At 49.6% G+C, this 18,967-nt stretch overlaps 1 protein-coding gene across 17 annotated transcripts in view; it reads left to right on the plus strand.

Moving 5' to 3' along the window:
- Nucleotides 1–18,967, plus strand: part of MEGF11 (multiple EGF like domains 11) — a 425,478-nt gene that overhangs the window by 60,606 nt on the left and 345,905 nt on the right. Inside the window, exon 1 of one of the 17 annotated variants that reach the window (XM_049705894.1) lies at nt 6,808–8,076. The exons of the other annotated variants lie outside the window; for them this stretch is intronic. The gene's annotated coding sequence lies outside the window, so the exon portion shown is untranslated. Of the gene's footprint in view, nt 1–6,807; nt 8,077–18,967 lie in introns of those variants that run through there. 17 annotated transcript variants of the gene reach the window in all.

The raw sequence follows: 18,967 nt of genomic DNA on the forward strand, positions 1-18,967 counted from the left end.
GTTGTTATACTGAACTAGGATAGTCCTCGTCCTTGATATGAGACCCTGATGCCTGCTTGTAACTCTCCCTGACTTTTGGGGCAGAGGTGGGATCTGGCAGCCAATTATCGGGTGGGCTGTGAGATGTGGGAGCCTTGGCAGCTTTGAGACCCAGGCAGGGTTTTGTTAGGAGGATCCAGGCTTTGCTGGATTTTAGAGACTGTCAGCGTTCTGAGTACCTGGAGGGTCTTGGGGAGTGGTGGGGTGAAGTGCTCTTGAGGTGCCCTCAGAGGTTAGAGAAATGAGGAGGATGATCCGGGCCACTGAGACACCTGGGTCGGTGAAGTCATTTAATACAAAGTTTCTATTTTCCCTCCTGGTCATGTCTCTGGATTTGTGACATATTTGGGCATTTGAATTGTTTTAATCAGCTCCCTACTTTTGGTCCCCAACTTGATCTCCCCTCCCCATCATGTTCAGCAGAAGGGATATAAGAAGAGGAAATAAGAAGAGGAAATCTTCAAAAAACAGGAGACTCTGAAATGGGTTTTCAGGGAGACAGTGGCACCCCCTTTCCTGCTTTGTGCAGAGTAGGAGCCGAGAGGTGTCTGTGGGGGAGGACAAGGCAATGACATCACCGGATCCTGAGTTCCGAAGGTGGGAAGGGCAGAGAGGGCCTGGTTCTGGGCCAGGAACTGCTCTGGGGCTCCCCGGTGGAGGCTCTGTGTCTTTCTGGGTAATTTCCACCTTTAATTTCTCAGCGTTTTATGAACAGGGAGTAAATCAGGATCCCACCCCGACTGCCTCATGTAAAGAATTAATAAACCGGAGATTTATGGGGCAATGGCAGAGGAAGGCAGTGGAAAGGGAGAATGAAACGAAACTTGGTTCCCAAGGGGCAGGGGCTGGCTCCTGGATCTCCCTCCACTGTGGAGTGTCTGCTGAGGGCAGCTGCTGGGATCCTTGTCCTTCAGGGCTTGGTGGCCAGGCTGAGCTCTGGCCTGTGTTTTCTACTTAGGATTGACAGGCCCACAGTTGAGGAGACGGAACCATCCCTGGATCTGTGTAGCTTGACAGTCTGGTATCTAATCTTTAGAGGGACATATAGATACAGGCTCTGGGCTTGGACTCAGTCTAGAGTCTAGAGGGGGAGAGATGCAAGTTCACATTCTCTCTGTGAAGTTGCAAGTAACAGAAAAACAGGACGTTGGGGCTTACACAACAAGAACCCAGGTCCTTTCCACCTCTCTGGCTGCTCTCCTCAGCATGTTGGCTCATCCTCGTGCTGGTGCCTCATGGTGGTGAGATGGCTGCTGTAGTTCCAGTCATCACATTCATAAACGACAATGTTCAGTGGAAGAACGAGTTGCCCATCTCTTGTTGGGCATTTCCTTTTATAAGCGAGGAAACTTTCCCCAGAAGCCCTCCAGCAGGCCAGAATTGGGTCAAGTGCTCTTTCCTAAATCAGTCACCAGCAAAAGGAAAGGAATTACTGTGATTGGCTTAGAGTAATGAAGTTCCACTTGGGTTATGCTTCCCTGAGTCATGGTGGAGAGGAGGGGGCACCTGGACAAAAGTCAGGCACTCTGGGAATGAGGAAGTTGGCATGGCTGCTGGGTAGGCACTTACTGCAGTGACTTTGGGTAATTTGTTTTAGCTTGCTAAGCCTTAGTAAAGTGATAATAATAATAATAGTACTTGTTTTACAGTGTTGTGAGGTTTAAATGTGATACTGCATGCTGAGTGCATAGCAGGGTGCCTGGCGTGCAGTATGTGTTAAGTTAGGTGTTAGTAATAGTAGCAGTTGAGTGAAGTCTAGGCCCCTGATTACCCTGTTTGGGTGTCAGCGCTGTGTCAGATGAAGGTGGTGTCATCTCCTCCAGAGTCACACCTGCCTTTGTGAACACTACTGCTGCTTTATTATGGTCGTAACCCCATGGCATCCTTGATGGCAGCGTGGACGAGTTTCCTCCCCTCACCTGTGTCTTTGGTGAAGTTAGTTAACCTTTCTGAGCCTCAGTTTCCTCATCTGTAAAATGGTGATGCTGTTACCTCATCACGTAGTCAGGTGGGTTCAGTCAATGAGGCGGGAAGTACGGCAAATAGCGGGCATAAGCCCTACACACTCCAGACCTCAGTGAAGCTCCCTGGTCTTCCTCTCCCTCCTGAATGCTCATTTCAGAGGCGAGAGGTCTAAGGATCAGGGTCCCTTCCCTTGGGGGTGATGAGGTGAAGCAGGCTGTATTAGTTAGCATCCAGGTCCCCAAGGGATTGGGGTGCCAGGCCGGAGACAAGGCCAAAGCCCAGGATTTTAGAGGGGCCCAAAGGCCAGGGGCAAAGGGAAGGCCAGAGCTCAGATGGCGTGAGGCTGCCCAGAGCTCCCTGGGGACTTTAGATGCTGCGTCTCTGACCGCACGGCTAATTCTAGCTCCCACCATCTGCCTTGACCAGGGCTGGTCCAGCTGCAGGTAAAGGGCTCCTGATCACGGGTGACCAGGACTGGGGTGGGGAAGGGGACAAAGGCAAAGGAATAAGCCAACGGGCTGGGAAATTGCTGGGGTTGCTGGAGATGGTCTCTACAGCCTACGGGTCTTGGTGCCTCCAGGCTGGCTGCCCCTGGGCCATCCTTGACTCTTAAGACCTGCCACTGAGGTGAGTTCAACTCTGCAGGCTCCTGACCAGAGACTGTCAGCTGAGGCAGCTTAGCAGAGTGGTTCTGAGCAGGGCCTCCAGATGCCCCCTGCCTGGATTCAAAGCTCAGCTCTATCACTCATCATCTGGGTCATGTGGGCCAGATCCCCTCATCTCTGTGTGCCTCAGTTTGCCCAGCTGTAAAATGGGATGTAAAACAGAACCTACTCCTAGGGTTATCATGGGAATTGTATGTCGGTAAACACCCAGCACGGGGCCTGGCACACGATAAGTGCTCAATGATGATTAATTGTTATTTTTTGAGGATGATAAACAATTGCGTTCCAGCTTTCACAGAGCAGATCGTACTTACTCGTACTTGCTCTTCCATGGCCCAAGGCCTCGCTACTGAGGAGGAGAAGGGTGGAGAGGAAGATGGAAAAACCCTGCTTCATTAGTGATTAAGTATCAGTACAGCTGCCCAAAGGGTCTGTGAAACTGCCAGAGAAGCTGGTGTGAGCACAAAAGTGTCCAGGGCTGGAGGATTAGCGAGGAAGGGAGGGGTGGCAGCTTGAATCAGCAGCTCAATTCCTGGCACAGGAGAGGGTTGGAGCATCTGTTCCTGTAGAGTGCTCAGGGGCAGCCCATGCAGGAAAAACAACCCCCATCCCTCCTCCAAAGGGAAGCCTTGCGGGGCCCTGACATTATTTGGGAGCCTGGAGGGCCAGGCCCAGTTTGGGCCTCTGTACCTTCTTGGCATTGCTGACAACTCCTGTTCTGACCCAGCCATTATCTAGAGGCCTTACCACGCACCATAATAGTCCCCCACTCCCCTGGCAGATTATGTTTGTCCACCTTCTGTCACCCAGGACTTTGCACACACCTAGCAGGGCTCATCTGTAGCGTACCTCTTCATACGGCTTTCACTTGGCCTGGCTTCTGATGTCTGAAAAGCCCTGCTCTGGGGACTGGCAGGCATCTGGGTACATAATAGGGCTCTTGTGTGCTTGCGGGTCTTGTGTAGCTCGGTGTTCCCCAACTGTGTTCTACGGAATATTAGCTCTACAGAGTGCTCTGTAAAGGCTCTGACAAGTCCTGCAGGAAAAGGACTTGATTGTTTTGTTTGGCCCTTTGTTAAACGTATTTAACCATGGGATCTTAGTTTCTGTAGAACCCCCTTTATTTATTTATTCTTTGGCTGTGCCGTGCAGCATGCGGGATCTTAGTTCCCCGACCAGGGATTGAACCTGCGCCCCTTGCATTGATAGCATGGAGTCTTAACCACTGGACCAGCAGGGAAGTCCCCGTAGAACCCTTTTAACATTCCAAGGGAATGATGTTGGTGGGACCCACTCTGGGCAACAGTGATGTAGAAAAGAGAGCGTGTGACAAGGAGCGGGGACGCCACCTCTCTGTTCTCAGAGAGGCGGGTCCACACAAGCTGAGTGATTCGGCAAGCCAGCCCCCCTCTCTGGGCTTCAGTTTCTTCAGCTTTAAAATAAGACGGGTGATGAGCAAGCCTCTTACTTGACTTACATAGTACAGTGTTTTGTTTTGTTTTTTTAAACTCTTTACAGTAGAAAATTTCAAATAGATCCCCAAGGAGAGAGAACAGTGTAGTGCATCTGCATGTCCACATCGCCCTGCTTCAGCAGTAATTTGCATTTCGCCTATCTTGTTTCATCTATGCCCCCCACTAACTTTTTATAAAGATGATTTTGAAGATGATATAAAATTTAAGTCTGTGAAAGTGCTTTGCCATCTTCAAAGTGCTATACAAAGGTAAGACATCTATCATTACTATTATTAGGTTTATTATTTCTTATTTCTAAAGTTCAAAGTGCTACATAAACATAAGGCATCTGTCATCATTATTATTATGCTTGTAATTTCTTATTACTACCCAGTCATATCACCAAAAATGCCTAATCATGTGGATATTTATGGAACTCCACTTGTAAGAAGCTGGGGTGAGCCTAAATGGGGGGTAAAGCTTAAAATCCAACCCTGCTGCCTGGGGGGCTTACAATCTAGTGGACAGGTGAGACAGATGGAAGATCCAGAAAACAGCCTGGCAATACCTGGTGGTGCCTAGGCAGTGCCAGACGGGGGAATCGACAATTCTGGAGCAATTCAGGGAAGGAAAGGACAGAAGGCCAAGGGATGTCTAGCTAGAGCCTTTTCCTCATTGGAGAGGTTTTCCTGTCCTGGCGAGTTTGGGAGTTTGGCTGGGCCTGGAGGCAGCTGGAGGGATAAGATGTCCTTTCCGGGACACAGTCATCTAAGCGCCCAGTGATTTGATGGTTCTGAAGGAGGACGGACTATAGGCCTTTGTAAGTGATGCTAATTTGCCTGTCTCCCAGGAGATAAAGATGCTATTGTCACCTTCCACCGGAATGGGGCCTAGGCACCCCTGCAACTTTCAGATAGAACTTGATGTATCCTCAAAACAGAACTTGGTAATAAACAAATGGATGAATGAACAAACCAACCCCAAGTAACCCAGACCTTTCTTGAGGCTAGCTCCTTGTCCAATGACAATGTCTCCCGCTTCTAATCACCTCAATCCAGTTCCCCATTCCGCCCGGCTCCCTGTTCCTGACCTGGGGCCATTGACCTCACTGCCGACGCTGCCCATCTCTCTCCACGGTCTGGGCTTTGCCAAGGGCCCTCTGCCTCGAGGACCCTTGCCGGCCCTCTTCCTTCCCTGAGGCAGAGACTCAGAGATTCAGAGTGTGCAGCCTTGGCAGGACCACCAAAGCTATCATCGCTCTGAATCGTCTACATAGAAGATGGAATCTCAGAATCAGAGTGGAACTCGTGGGGGAACAAACAACTCTCTGTTGGCTGCAGATGCATTTGGCTCGAGTTTTGCTTTTAAACCGTGTGAGCCAAGAGAGGATTTCACATAAAAATATGTATTTCCAATTTCCTTTGAATAATTAGAAGATCTGCAACTCCTGGCCCGCATTCCTGCCTGGCCAACAGTGGAGAAAGCTGAGTGGTGGCTTCCTGTCCAGCTGGGGTGCCTGCTGTCTGGGTCGCCGTGGTCCCCTGGGAGTCTCGGACTCACTGACGTTTCTGGCTGGGTGCTGATGGGCATTCAGGGTGGGGACCACACCACAGAGAGCTCCCCACCACAGAGAGCTCCTGTTGTATGTGAAGCCACAAGGCCAGATAACCCCAGAGCTGTTTCTGCCTGACTTGCTTATGTCTGGCCATGACGATCTTGCCATGATTTGACCAAGAACATCTCCCTGAGTGATGTACTGGGGTCCTGGCAGGAAACAGGTAGCACACCCAAGCTGGGTAATTTGATGAGAACTTAATAAAGGGGCTGTTTACATAGGTGTGGGCGGAATTTAGGAAAACCAGCAAAGGACAGTGCAGCACCCTGAGGCTGGTAACCGTGAGAGCCTTTAGCACCCCCGCGGCCCATGGGGACTTGGAGAGGGGACTGTGTACAGAGGGCTGCCTGACAAGAGCGTGGCTTTCCGGAAGGCGTGCAGCCAAATCACAGTGATCCTGTTCCCGCTCCTCCTCCTCTCCAGTTTCCTGCTGGCTGCCCCATCGGGTGAGCCCAATGGATCATTGGGGAACCCAGAGATCAAGGGAGCCTCTGATGCCATCCGTACCTGTCAGCCTCCTGGGGCCCAAAGTAGAGGGAGACGTGTGCGGAGAAGATCTACAGGAACTCATGGAAAATATCCAGCACAGGCAGTGTTACGCTAAGTTGACAAATCTGGATCCCTCAGCTCGCTGTAGTAGGAGGTGGTTCAGTCTGTGTGGCCTAATCGTGGGGAGCAGTCCCCTCTGTGGGTGTAGGGGGGTGCTATTCCTGGGGTCTGAGGAGCTCCTTCCCTGCAGGCTCACCTGGCCTGGTTTCCATCCTGTCCTCTCCAGTGTGTGTGTCTTCGTGCACAAGCGAGGGGGTGGGTACCCCCTCCACCAGCCACCCCCTTCTCTGGAGCTCCGTGGGTTTCCGCAAGTGGCTCTAAAGGGAAGCCCAGAGGAGCAGGTCTGGTTGTCTGTGAGGGCTCCGTGGCTGGGGCGGGGGACAGCCCACCGGTAAGCCCTCGGGCAGTGCAGCATCTCTTACTGACTCTATTACCTGCATACCCTCTGTGTGCGGCGTTTTCTGAGGAGCTTTCCCGCTGTGCTATGATTTAAAGAGCTCCCTCACCCCAGATTGCCTTCCACACTAGCCTGCCTTAGATTTTGAGATTCTGCCAGCTTCCCAGCCTCAGAGAGTGTTACAGCTTGATGACCTTCTTGTCCTCTCATTGGGCAGAGGGCAGACTGAGACCCAGAGAGGGGAAGTGACCGGTCCAAGGTCAGAGGGTGATGTAGGGCTAGAGCAGGAAAAGGAATCTGGACTAGCTCCTGGCCTTGGGTTGCCTCCATGCCAGTTACTCTGGTGGGTGTTTTGGGGGGAGCAGGGGCAGTCCCAGAGGCTGGGTGGTGGAGCCCAGGGGGTCTTAGGAGGGGGAATCTGAAGCATAAAGGGATCGGCTGCCTAGCTGGGCCAGGGTTACCCTTCCCTGGGGGCCTCAGGCAGAATGAGGATGAAGAAATAGAAGCTAAGAGCCGTTTCAGAGCACGTCCCAGACAGCAGAGCCTGGACCGTATCCATGGAACGAACGGGGAGGAAAGACACACTCTGCTTTCTCCCTTCCCCTCTCCCCCTCTGCCCTCTCTTCCGGGAGATGTTGAGAAGCAGGGAAGAGCTCGAAATGTGAGGCCAGATGGGGAGAAGCAGGCCCCCGGGGTGGGGGTGGGCACAGGAAAGAGGAAGGAGTCCCCGGAGGAGGAGGCCTGACTCCTGTTCTCCCACTTTGCCGATGTGATCTCGGGCACAGATCATCTAAAGTGCCGGGCTTTTGTTTTCACTCATACAAAATGAGGAAAACAATGCCTGATGGGGTTGCTGTAGGATTTATTTTTATTAATAGCCAATATTAATAATGTCAAGAAAAAAAACTATCATTTATTGAGACTTTGTGGCAGGCACTGGACGCAGCAATTTCTGTGCAGGATCTCGTTTAAGCCTCACAGCAACTCCACGAGGAAACTGAGGCTCGAGATGACTCTCGGGTGAGCAGTAGACTAGGGGATTGAGGTGACAGTGTTGGAAGACGTTCTCCATAAATTGCAAACCCCGACATGTTTTCTGTGGACCTAAGAAAAGCTATCCTACCAGCATCAATATTACTCTCCTTGGGCTGTGGACATCCTTGGAGATGGGTGGACGCTTCTTCCACAGTGAGGTTTTTTCAGAGGTCTTTATGGACCTGTGTGTTTTCCCTCCTCTTGCCATCTCCCTGGGAATCTTGCCCAGGTGACAATTTTCTGAAGGAGGAAAAGAGCCCGGCAAATGGGAAAAACAATCTTCTGACTTAACCGCCCCCTGCTACCTGTGCTCTCAGCAGAGTCTGGAGGCCTGGAGGGCTGAAGGGCTGCCTCTGGGTAAGTGTGTGAGTGTGTATGTGTGGGACAGCATTGGATGTGTGTGTGTGAACGCCTGTGTGTGATTGTGGGCCCGTGTGAGTGGTAAGCGTATGCATGTGTGTTTATGTGAGTCTGAGGAAGACTGAGCATAAACGTGTATGGGAGTGAACGTGTGGTATGAGCAGGTTTGCGTGTGCATGAGGGTGTGTGTATGTCTGACTGTATGTATTTGCTGACAGTGTGTACTTCAATGTGTGTGACCGTATGTGCATGTGTGTTGCAAATGTATGTCTGTGTTGTGAGTGTATATAGGTTAGTGTATTGTGTGAATGCGTGCGCATGTATGTGTCTGTGTGTCTGTGTATGTATGTGAGCTACTTATGGAGTGTGGGTGTTGTAAATGTGTGGGACCACGTGTGAGTGTGTGCTTGCAGATGTATGCCTGGTGTGAGTGGGCGTGAACCAGATATGACTGGATGAGTCAAGCCCCTGGGGTCCCTGCCTCCAAAGGGCAGTCATTAGGGAAGTATTATAATGACTCAAACCTGGTGGAGGACCCTGGTGGGGTGCAGAGTGGCATCACCCGCTGAGCGCTGGTCCCCCACCTCCTCCCTGGGGCTCCTAATGCCACGTTGCCCACTGCACAGCTCCCTCAGCCATCACCTTTCCTGGGAGAGCGCTGGCTTTTGGTGCCATTCTTAAGTAATGTGGAGTGTGGATGGTGGGCAAGCATACTGAAGAGGCCTCTCTTTGGGGCAGGGCTGCTCGCTGCCTCTCCCCCACGATGGGAAATGGCTCCTGCAGGCTGGGCCTTGGCACTCCTCCCTAATGCGCACTTGGTAGAGGTGCTGGGCTGTGACCAAGTGTGAATCCATGCCAGGCCACTCACCTCAGCCGGGAGAGCAGATGGCAGGGCCGGGCTTCTCCGGCGGGCTGCTCTGCCATCCGGGGCCTCTCCCTGCCAGACACCTGCCTCCTTGTCTCAGCGTCTCGAGGATGGCCAGAGAACGCTGCCGTGTTCTTTCTTGCACTTATATCCTTTAGCACTTGAATGACCAAGACCCTTCCCCATGCGGGAAGAATTAGGGGGCTAGTTCTTGGGCTAGGGGAAGAACTGTACACCTCCGGGAGAAATGGGTGCTTAGAGGTGAGATGAATATGAATTTTGTAAGACTTGCCCATCAGTAAACCAAGTAGTGAGATTCGCTCATCCATCTTGGGAAATTTTCTAGCTAATCCTTGTATAGCACTTATATTATGACAGGTACTTTATATGTATGAACTCATTTTATCTACTCAATAGCCTTATGAGGAGGATAATGTTATTATCCCCTCATTTTATAGATGACAAAAACCAAGACTCAGAGACGTTAAATAACTTGTCCAAGGTCACACAGCTGGTAACAGGCAGAGCCGGGATTTGATACTAAGGGGTCTCATTCTAGAAACTGCTCTTAACTGCTACACTATTTTCTATCTCAAAGTAGCAAGCTCTCCTGTCGTTGATTGAATTATAATTTGATGTTTTTTAGTATATTCACAGAGTTGTGCAACCGTCACCACAATCAGTTTGTGTCGTGATCACTGCAGTTACCCCCCAGAGAAACCCAATACTCATCCGTAGTCACTCCTCATTCTTCCTCCCCCCAACCCTGGCAACTACTAATCTGTTTTATGTGTCTGTGGAGTTGCCTGTTCTGAGCAGGTCATATAAATGGAGTCATACAGTGTGTGGTCTTTTGTGACTGGCTTCTTTCGCTTAGCATACAGCTCCAAGGTTCATCCTCATTATAGCATGAACTAGTATTTCATTCCTTTTATTGTGGAATAATATTCCACCATATGGATAGATTGCATTTTATGTATTCATCCATTGGTTGATAGATACTTGGGTTGTTTCTGCCTTTTGGCTACTATGCATAATGCTCCTGTGAAGTCTGTGTACACATTTTTTGCATGGATATGTTTTCATTTTTGTTGGGTATATATGTAGGAGTGGAATTGCTGGGTCATATGGTAACTTTACGTTTAACATTTTAGGAACAGCCAGACTGATTTCCAAAGTGGCTGCACCGTTTTACATTCCCACCAGCAGTGTATCAGGGTTCCGGTTTCTCCATGTACTTGTCAACACATGTTCTTTTCTGTTCTTTTCGAACAGAACAGTGCCTGTCTTGTTGGGTGTGAGGTGATATCTCTTTATGGCTTTGATTTGCATTTCCCTAATGATTAGTGATGTTGAGCATCTTTCATGTGCGTATTGGCCATTTGTATATCCTCTTTGGAGAAATGTCAGATCCTTTGCCCATTTTTAAATTGGGTTCCAACAAGTTTGTTGAAGGAAAGAATGGAGTGAGCGAGTGAGATCCTGGGATGTCAGGATGAGCGACTCAGTCCTTGCCCTCAAGGAGCTCACAGCCCAGACTAGAGACACACACAGAATTGAGGAATTAGATGGATATGGTGAGTGCTTGAACAGCAGTAGGTGCGAGAGCCTGGGTCAAGGAAGGAGAGCTTCCTGGAGGAGAATGGGAATGAGGAAAGGTTGTTCAGGTGGAAGAACTTGCTCTGGGACGGGGAGGTACAGGTGTAGGTGGGGAGCAGCTGGGAAATAAAGGGCAGGGGGAAGGGTGAGGCAGGTGGGTCCAGGTATCTAGAAGGTTGTTTTGGATCCAGGGAGAAACAACCAGGAGAGGCACCTGCGTGGTTGAGGGTATGGAGTGGCAGAAGCTTAACATGGCTTTAAATTTGCCATCCAAACCCTGCTTGTCCTTAAGCCCTCCTAACAGAATTGCTGAAGCTGCTGCTGTGGTACTGAGTGGGTCCTTTTATGTTTTAGTAATTATCCTGTCACCCACCAAAAATAATTTCATCCCGGGAAGAAGGAAGGTTGGATGGTATTGAAAACTGCTGCCGCGTAAGTGCAAGTGGCCTAATTGGGATTCATGAATCTACTTTTTAACAAGCACAATTAGGAATACTTATTGCAGGCCGGCTTGAGGAAATTAGGAGAGTGCAGTGAGCAGGAGCATCTTTTTTTGTGGTTTTATTTAATGGGGTGAAAGACTTGGTTTGATCCTGGCATCTCAATTAGTCATGAGGGGAGCAAGTCTCAAAAGTGGAACTTTACCCCAAAGTTTAATTCTGAGTAGGTTATTAGGCAATGCTATCATGGCATGAGGGGTCTTCTAGATTGTACTTTGGGGGGGAAATGGCAAATCCCGTAAGTTTGGGAAAAGATAAGAGAAATCTCCCACAACTAAGACTGATAAGATGGACAAACACTCAGTGTTCTATCCACCCTCCCCCCCCCTCCTCCCCCCTCCCCCCTCCACACATACTTTTTTGGTTTTCGGTTCACTCAGCTGGGCCAAGGGCATGGGGTGGGCGGTGGTCTGGCGGTGGAGGGAAGGTTAAACTGAGGCTCATGATGGTTGTGAAATCATGAGATCTGGAGGTATCAGGGGAATGGAGGGTACAAGCAGCAGTGATTGATGGAAGGAGAGACCCTTGTGGGCGAGAATAATCTGGAAAGCTTTCAGGGGAGAAGCAGGATTGAGCTGGGGCTGGGAGGACGGGCAGGGTTTAGGAGTGTGGGAAGGGAAAGGGGAGCCCTGGAACCGCTGTGAGGCCCTGACCCAGGCAGCCAGGAGAGGTGCCAGGAGGGAGGCAGGCAGATCTGTCAGTGGTGAGGGAGTGATGCTGTGTTGGGCCCCGGGTGGAGAGGGCTGGACACGAGCTGGGAGGCCTTGGGGCTAGTCCTGGTCCTGCCACTATGTCACTGTAGAACTGAGGCAGGCGCCTTGCCCTCTGTGGATCTTGGTGTCATCTTGAACGCTCCCTAAGGGTCCTTCCAGCCTTGACACTTGACACAGCGAAGACTCTGGCCATCTGTAGAGTTGGGGGAGCTGTAGGAGAGACCTAGAGGGTGAGGCTGAGAAGGGATGGTGGTGTCATTGCCTAAGGTAGACAGAGGATGCTCCAGTGAATTCCCAGGGTGGAAATACATGACACAGTATGAGTGGATTGACCCTTTGGGGGATGTAGAGTGAAGAGGAACATCTGATGACCCTCACATGTGTGCGGCCAGAGCACTCATGGGTCTGGTCAACTCAGGAAATCCCCACAGAGAGAAAGGATTTCCAATTGCTTCTAGATAAAAAGGAATGAAACGAATGAATGGATGGATGAGGGCATGATGGGCTTTGTGCCTGGTGTAAAGGAAAGATCCCTGCTTTGCACACTGGCAGGCTTGGGTCCGATCTCCATTTGGCCCTCACAGGTTGTGTGTTGTTGGACATGTTACTTAACCTTTCTGAACTGAGGTGTTTGATCTGCAAAATGGAGATTTAATAATACTTACGTCATAATCTTGTTATAATAATCAAATGAAAGAAAATAAAGTGCCTGGCACACAGTAGGTGGTTAATTGTGCTGGTTCGCTTCTCTCTTTCCTACTCCTCACCTACTTCCCTGATGTGTACCTCTTTCCATTTGGAAATTTGGGATTCTTACACCTGCTTTGCTTCCAGCTAGGGTCTTGTTGGGGCCCTAAGGAGGCATAACACATGTGTAAAACGTACTTTGTAAACTGTACTTTGCAACCATAAAGGAGAAATTCTTGTTTTTGCGAGACCATTTGAAGTGGTAGCTAGGGTCATGATGGAGGGGAAGAAAGGGAGGGATGGTAATTGGGGTCTCAGAACTGGGAGGTTGTCAGCTGCACCCTAGTAACTCTGAAGGCCAAAAGGCAGGGGAACTTTGCAAAGCCTGGCCGGGGCTACCCAGAGGGGGTGTTGTTTCCATAGAGGTCTGAGCTTTAGGTGTAGCCCAGCCCTTTTGTTGGCCAGGTGAGGAGATCTGGAAGACCTGAATTCTAGAGGGACCTGGGTTCTCAGGAGAAGCTCCTTTGACCTTGAAGGGTGGAATCAAATACAACAGCAGGACCAGAAGACAAATCGGAGTTGCACTGGTTGGGATAAAGATGGGAACTAAGTTACTCCTTTACGGTTGGAAAGTACAGATGCTTTCACACCCACCATCTCATAGGTAATACGTGTGTTGTGTGTCATTATTCCTGTATGAGAATTTACAGGCGAAGAAACGGAGGCTCAGAGAAGTGAAGGGACTTGCCCAAGGCTAGAGGGTTTGTTACGTGGTGAAGCTGAAATGCTAGCCTGTGTTTGTCTGCCTTCAGAGCTTGTTAGGAGTCAACTTGAAATAGTAACGACATCTTTTTCTTTACAGTTGTAAAACATATTGAATCCTCCCAAGACTGCTTTTAAAAACTTTTTAATATGAAATAATTTTAGGCTCATGTAGACGCTGCAAAAATAATAGTTCTCGGGTACTCTTCACCTGGCTTCCCCCAGTGATAACGTCTTACATAATCATAGTATCACTATAAGTCGGAACGCCAGGACTTGACATTACCACCATTCTAGTAACTAAAGATCTTATTTGGATTTCAGCAGTTCTTACAAGAATACACATTGTACATGTGTGTGTGTATCTTTGAATTGTGTCATATTTATAAAGTTATGAAACCACTACCACAATCAGTATACAGAACTGTTCAATCACCCCCCAAAACTCCCTTGTGCTACCCTTTTATAGTCCTACCCTTCCTTCCCTGCTCCCCTGGTGACCACTGGTCTCGTTTCCATCACTCTAATTTTGTCATTTTGAGAATGTCCTATAAATGGAATCACACAGTATGTAACCTTTTGAGATGGGCTTTTTTCACTCTGGGTAATTCTCTGGAGGGTCATCCAGGTTGTTGTGTGGTTCAATTTGTTCCTTTTTATTGCCGAGTAGTATCCCGTGGTGTGTTATTTTCCTAGGGCTGCCTTAACAAAGTACCACAGACAGTGTGGCTTAAAACAACAGAAATGTATTTTCTCATAGTTCTGGAGGCCAGAAGTTTGAAATCAAGGTGTCAGCAGAGCCATGCCCCCTCAGAAGGCCCTAGGGAAGAATCTTTCCTTACTTCTTCCTAGATTCTGCCGGCTGTCAGCGACCCTTGGTGTTCCTGGCTTGTAGGTGCATACTCCGTTATCGCATGGTCTTCTCATAAGGACACCAGTTGTTGGATTTAGGACCCCCTTAGTCCAGTATGACCTCATCTTAACTAATTACATTTGTAAAGACCATAGTTTCAAATAAGGTCATATTCTGAGGTTCTGGGTGAACGTGAATTTGGAGGACACGATTCAAGCTTGTACACATGGTGTGGGTATGCTACAGTGTGTTTAATCAATCACACATTGACTGGGTTGTTTCCAGGTTTTGACTGCTACAAATGAAACTGCTATAAGCCCTCTCGTGTAGGATTTTGTGTGAATGTAAGTTTTTATTTCCCTGGGTTAGGCACCCAAGAGTGCAATCGCTGGGTCATGCGATTGTTGCATGTTTCGCTTCTTAAGAAACTGCCAGACTGCTTTCCAGAGTGTCTGCACCGTTTAAAATTCCTCCAGCAATGCACGAGTGATCCAGCTTTTCGACATCCTTGCCAACATTTTTTTTTTTTTTTTGTGGTACGCGGGCCTCTCACTGCTGTGGCCCCTCCCGTCGCGGAGCACGGGCTCCCGACGCGCAGGCCCAGCGGCCATGGCCCACGGGCCCAGCCGCTCCGCGGCACGCGGGATCCTCCCCGACCGGGGCACGAACCCGCGTCCCCTGCATCGGCAAGCGGACTCTCAACCACTGCACCACCAGGGAAGCCCTAACGTTTGTTTTTATCACTATTTTTATCTTAGCAGTTCTGACGTGAGATCCTGAGTGACATCTCATTGCGGTTTTAGTGATGTTGGACATCTTTTCACGTGCTTATTGGCCATCTGTGTATCTTCTTCGGTGAAGTATTTCAAGTTCAAATATTTTACCCATTTTCCACTTGGATTGTTGACTGTTGAGAGAGTTCTTTATATTTTCTAGATACCAATCCTTTGTTTCATGATTTGCAAATTTTTCTCCCACTCTGTCACGTCTTTTCATTCTCTTAACCCTCTCTTTTGCAGAGTAAAAGGTTTTAATTTTGATGAGGCCTAATTTATTGATTCTTTCTCTTATGGATCCTGCTTTTGGAGTCATGTCTGAGAACTCTTTGCCCTAGGAGATTTTCTCCTATGTTTTCTTCTAAAAGGTTTTTTTTTTTTTTGCTGTACGCGGGCCTCTCACTGTTGTGGCCTCTCCCGTTGAGGAGCACAGGCTCCAGACACGCAGGCTCAGCGGCCATGGCTCACGGGCCCAGCCTCTCCGCGGCATGTGGGACCTTCCTGGACCGGGGCACAAACCCGTGTCCCCTGCATCGGCAGGCGGACTCTCAACCACTGCACCACCAGGGAAGCCCTCTTCTAAAAGGTTTTACATTCTACATTTAAGTCTACACTTTCTGTGTTAAAATATGTATCTTTATATCTCTCTGTAGACTTATTTATGCCTATATCGATATATCTAGATAAGGTTTAGGTCAAGGTTCACTTTTTTGCCCATGGATTTCACATTGTTCTGATACCATATGTTGAAAAGTCTATCCTTTTCTGTCCCAGCACTTTTAAGCTTCAAGGTGGTGGGATAAACAGGCCCTTTAGAATGATTTCGCTGCTGAGGAAGTTACGCTGAAATTTATCAACAGAGTGGGAACTAATATCTAGGTTTCCACGGTCTAAGGACTTCCCCATTTTAAAGATGAGAAAACTGAGGCTAGTTAGTGGCAAAACAGGCCCTGGCTTCCCACCGGGAACCACCTTTTATAAAGCAAGCAGACAGGCAAGCAAACAATAAAAAACAAGCAGTTCGACACTTTGGCGATAGAACCTATGACCCCTGCCTTAGACCCTGGGACCCCCGTAGAGCTCCGTCCAGCAGGGAGGAGTGTTAGGCTGTCAGCGGGGTTCTTAGAAGTTGGTCCTAAATGGAAATGAGGTACAGGTGCAGATTCCAGGGATTCCCTCCTGTTCCACTTTGAGAGCATCTTGACTGCTGCTGAAGAGCTGGTGCGCTGGCAGTGTTTGGGAACTATTGTTGTGACCCTGAGAGCAGGCTTTTAGCTTAATTGAACTGAGTATCTTAAAATGGCAACTCATCAGTCAGCTTTCGTTTTGTTCCTTTCGTTTAATTGTATTTTCCTCTAGGGATTAACCAAATCAATGTAAATGCTGGGTGATTCTGATTTTTTCCCCATCTTTAAATTCTGGGGACACATAGACAGGTGATTGTCAACTGGAATAACCCAGCTGAGAAGGATCAAAGTATCTCTTTTCCTTAGTTGAAAAAAGGTTCCTAATAAATCTCATAATAAAAGGGTGGCATCAATGTCTCCTTCTGAGAAGGATGCTGGTGAGAGGCTCCAGGAGATGCTGAGAGTGTTTTGGCTTTAAGGGCCAACAGAATGGCGGAGTGAAGGCTGGAGTGGGTAGGGACTGAGAAGTGACCTTTCTTAATTACTCTTCTGGGGTTGAGCCTCTTTCTAGGGAGAGATGCTTGGGGCCTTACCTTTCTGGAGGGTTCCTGGGGAAATGTGGAGTCAGGAGGCCTGAGTTCTAGGGGCAGCTCTGCCACGGACTGGCTGTGTAGATAGAGGCAAGTCTCTTTCCCCCGCCTTTGGGTCCCCTTGGGTCTGACATGAGGGACTAGATCAGACAAGGGATCTCACGTCACTTCAACTTCTGTGGCACCTGCCACATCAGGGCTTGTCTCCCTCATGCCCCCAGTATTAGCACCCGTGGGGAGTGTGGACAGCACAGTGGGGCAGAGGGAGACGTTGGGCTGTGATGCAGTCACAACAAAGCCCCCCTGTGGCTGAGCCCCCCCTCAGCCCTGCTGCGGGGCAGCCCTGCAGCAGGGATGGCCTGCAGAATCATCCCACCTTGAGGCAAGGAGGCCAGACCTTTATAACCATCCTCTCTTTGGCCAGCTAGCCAGCTGCCTTCAGGTTTGGGGCGTGACCTTGAGCCAGGTGGCTCTCTCTGGCTGGGAGCAATTCCAGAGGGGGACTTGGGAATGAATGTCTCAGTCCTGGTGGGGGAATCTGGGTGCCCACCATAGTCTTCAAAACGTCCCCTCTCCAGCCTCCCCTCTCTAGCTACCCCAGCCTGAGTTGCATCAGTTTCTGGGGGTGGAAAACCTAGACTTCTGCACTCCTGACTGTCAGCTGCTTCTGGCCTGGACCAGGGCCTGAGCGTAACTGAGTTCTAGGACTTGCCTGTCCACTGCCTCTGTTCTATGGCTTACCTGGGACCTGAACTGCCCCAGAGAAGGGCTGAGGTAGGTGTGAGTTTGCTCAGCAGGGCCCTGAGAAGACAGGCAGCATCTTGTTGCTTGGGATCAGCTAGGTGCCTGGCACTGGGCACAATGTTACTGTGGGAAGGGCATAAGGTCCTGAGTGAGACCTGACCTGTGCCTCAGTGTCTCCTTCTTGGGGTGACGGGGTATCTTTTACAACCAAAGCCACCCCCCGGAATATGGATCCCCCTACACTGGGGGGATTTTTAAAAAAATATTTATTTGTTTATTTGGCTACACTGGGTCTTAGTTGAGGCATGTGGGATCTTGTTCCCTGACCGGGGATCGAACCTGGGCCCCCTGCATTGGGAGCACGTGGAGTCTTAACTACTGGACCACCAGGGAAGTCCCTGTCGGGATTTTCAGTGTGTGGATTTTAAAGGGGATCTGGTGTCCTTCCTCAAAGACCCCACCAGGCCAACAGCTGCCACTGATCTGCCACCTTTGCCTTAGCATCAATGGAAATTCCAATTTACAGACTGGTTTTGCAGAGACTTTGTGACAGAAGCCATCAATCTCTGCATTTCAAATTTATTTTATTTTTCCAGTCTGGTTGCCTGTTCTGCTGTGAACTCTGTCTAATCAGCTTGCAGGCAGTTGAAGGAGAGTGGGTGTTCCCTTGATCTGGGGGCTTTATGTGCATAATTCCCTTTAATTCATCTCAGACAGGGCTTGGAAAGCCAGGGTGGAGAGTGATTTTCAAAGTGTCTCGCTGGAGTTCAAAGATGCATCTCTCCAGCCGGACCAGTAAATTACAGGAGTAATTTGCCATGAATTACCAGTGTGGAACTCTTCCCAGGTCCTCTCAGGGGCCTTCCCTCCCTTCTTCCCTCCCTCCGTGGAGGTGGAGGCTGCGGCCTCGTGCATCTGGAGAGCGTTTCCTTCCAAGGCTGACTGGACCCCACGAACCCCAACCCTCTGGCCTTTGCTGGCCCCCGATTCCACAGACCCTCCTGTTCCCCATTTCCGTCTTGTCTTGAACCTGTGCTGATGTCTCATCTGTGGGAGGATTCCAGGTCAGTTGTGCACTCCGGTGCTGACAACACCTTTATCCCGAGTGCATGTCTTCCCACTTTATTTGCCTGTATGATGAATGCAATTTCCGCATCAAGACTATCAGTCATTTTCTGCTGTGATCTGTGCAGTTCTGCCAGAATGGAATCAGCTCCTGTATTATCGTGACGGCTTATTTGGTAAGAAAATGAAATAAGATGTGTAAATTAAAGTGCAGGTGTGCTTGGTGCAATGTGGAGGTTCCAGGGGCTCAGGTGCCCCTACTGGGCCCTTCCATTTTCCCCTCCTTCCTGCCCTGGGCTCCCCACTTTTCTGCCCTTGAAGCTCAGGAAAGTGACTGATGCAAGGACACAAAGCAATGGTCAGGGGAGGTAAAGATCCTGGGATGTGTCGAGATAGGCAGATGCATTGAGACTGGAACTCGGGTTTAGCACGTTGGTCTTCATGCAAAGGGGTGGGGGAGGTATTGTAGCTCCAGCTGGAGGTTAATGGTGATCAAGACGTTGTGACTCTTTCCCTGGGTTCCCTGTGAGTTTGCCTCCCCTCTGCTCTTCAGCCCTGGCAAGCAAGACCCGTGACCCGGGGTAGCAATCCTGTTCTTTTTCCCTCT

Source organism: Orcinus orca, chromosome 2 (assembly GCF_937001465.1).
Source record: "Orcinus orca chromosome 2, mOrcOrc1.1, whole genome shotgun sequence".
In the NCBI taxonomy this organism is placed as follows: domain Eukaryota; kingdom Metazoa; phylum Chordata; class Mammalia; order Artiodactyla; family Delphinidae; genus Orcinus; species Orcinus orca.